The sequence below is a fragment of the Ranitomeya variabilis genome, chromosome 5, assembly GCF_051348905.1.
Source record: "Ranitomeya variabilis isolate aRanVar5 chromosome 5, aRanVar5.hap1, whole genome shotgun sequence".
NCBI classification, from domain to species: Eukaryota; Metazoa; Chordata; class Amphibia; order Anura; family Dendrobatidae; genus Ranitomeya; species Ranitomeya variabilis.
In genome coordinates, this window is record NC_135236.1 from 314,183,687 (window position 1) to 314,186,310 (window position 2,624).

The following is a 2,624-nucleotide window of genomic DNA, read 5'->3' on the forward strand; positions in this document are numbered from 1 at the left end:
ACCGCCTCAACGCATTAACCTAACTATCCCTGTGTGGCCTATTAAAAAAACAAACAAACAAAAAAGAAAACCGCATAATCAGGTTCCTTGCATCATGTTCTCATACACTTTATTCAGTTAATAGCACTCTGTGTCTGTACTGCTACATACTTAGGCAGTTAACTGGTTCATGCAGCATTACATGAACACCCGAGCCTTACACTATGGCTGGTCCAAATAACTAAAGCAATTGTTACCATCCACCTCTCGTGTCTCCCCTTTTCCTCATAGTTTGTAAGCTTGCGAGCAGGGCCCTCATTCCTCCTGGTATCTGTTTTGAACTGTGATTTCTGTTATGCTGTAATGTCTATTGTCTGTACAAGTCCCCTCTATAAGTTGTAAAGCGCTGCAGAATATGTTGGCGCTATATAAATAAAAATTATTATTATTATATTATTATTATTTAGAGTATTTTCCTGCTATCTAAAGACTTTCCTGTGAAAAGGGCGTTAAATTCTCATTTGTCAAATTACCCAACACTATTGAGCAATTTATCAAACAGAAATCTGATGTAAAACTGTTTTGAAATATTGCACAATTTTTTGTACAATTCATAGTTACTCAAACCGTCTGTGACTTTTAGCATTTTCACACAAGACCTGGGCCAACTCCACCAAGATTTTGAAAAGTGCTTGGAGGTGGCATGGCCAACTGGCCAATGCAGCCTGACAGATTCATCATACAGTGGGTACAGAAAGTATTATTATTATTATTTATTGTTATAGCGCCATTTATTCCATGGCGCTTTACATGTGAGGAGGGGTATACATAATAAAAACAAGTACAATAATCTTAAACAATACAAGTCACAGCTGGTACAGGAGGAGAGAGGACCCTGCCCGCGAGGGCTCACAATCTACAAGGGATGGGTGAGAATTCAGTAGGTGAGGATAGAGCTGGTCGTGCAGCGGTTTGGTCGATTGGTGGTTACTGCAGGTTGTAGGCTTGTCGGAAGAGGTGGGTCTTCAGGTTCTTTTTGAAGATTTCGATGGTAGGCGAGAGTCTGATGTGTTGTGGTAGAGGGTTCCAGAGTAGGGGTGATACGTGAGAGAAATCTTGTATACGATCGTGGGAAGAGGAGATAAGAGGGGAGTAGAGAAGGAGATCTTGTGAGGATCGGAGGTTGCGTGTAGGTAAGTACCGGGAGACGAGGTCACAGATGTATGGAGGAGACAGGTTGTGGATGGCTTTGTACGTCATGGTTAGGGTTTTGTACTGGAGTCTCTGGGCAATGGGGAGCCAGTGAAGGGATTGACAGAGGGGAGAGGCAGGGGAATAGCGGGGGGACAGGTGGATTAGTCGGCAGCAGAGTTTAGAATAGATTGGAGGGGTGCGAGAGTGTTAGAGGGGAGGCCACAGAGCAGAAGGTTGCAGTAGTCAAGGCGAGAGATGATTAGGGCATGGACTAGGGTTTTTGCAGATTCTTGGTTGAGGAATGAACGGATTCGTGAAATATTTTTGAGTTGAAGTCGGCAGGAAGTGGAAAGGGCTTGGATATGTGGTTTGAAGGAGAGATCAGTGTCAAGGATTACCCCGAGGCAGCGAGCTTGTGGGACTGGGGAGAGTGGGCAGCCATTTACTGTAATGGATAGGTTCGTTGGGGGGGGGTCGCGTGAGATGGGGGAAAGATGATAAATTCTGTTTTGTCCATGTTAAATTTCAGAAATCTAGCGGAGAAGAAGGATGAAATAGTGGACAGACATTGAGGGATTCTGGTTAGTAGGGAGGTGATATCTGGTCCAGAGATGTAGATCTGTGTGTCATCAGCATAGAGGTGATACTGAAAGCCATGAGATTCTATGAGCTGTCCCAGGCCAAAGGTGTAAATGGAGCAGAGCAGGGGCCCAAGGACTGAACCTTGCGGGACTCCGACAGATAGGGGGCGAGGTGTGCAGGTGGTGTGTGAGTGGGAGACGCTGAATGTCTTGTCTGTTAGGTATGATGAGATCCAGGATAGGGCCAAGTCTGTGATGCAAAGGGATGAGAGGGTCTGTAATAATAGAGAATGGTCCACTGTGTCAAAGGCAGCCGACAGGTCGAGGAGGAGAACAGAGTAGTGTCGCTTGCTCTTGGCGGTTAAGAGGTCGTTGGTGACCTTAGTTAGGGCAGTTTCAGTGGAGTGGTGTGACCGGAAGCCAGATTGTAAGCGGTCAAAGAGGGAGCAAGAAGAGAGATGGGAGGACAGTTCAAGGTAGACGTGTTGTTCCAGTAGTTTGGAGGCATAAGGGAGAAGTGATATAGGGCGATAGGTATTCAGACCCCTTTACATTTTTCTCTCTTTGATTCACTGCAGCCATTTGGTAAGTTCAAAAAAGTTCATTTTTTTCTCCTTAATGTACACTCTGCACTAGTGATGAGCGAGTATACTCATTGCTCGGGTTTTCCTGAGCATGCTCCGGTGGTCTCCGAGTATTTGTGAGTACTCGGAGATTTAGTTTTTGTCCATGCAACTGTGTGATTTACGGCTGCTAGCCAGCCTGAGTACATGTGGGGGTTGCCTGGTTGCTAGGGAATCCCCCCATGTATTCAAACAGTCTAGCAGCTGCAAATCATGCAGCTATGTCAACAAAAACTAAATCTCCGAG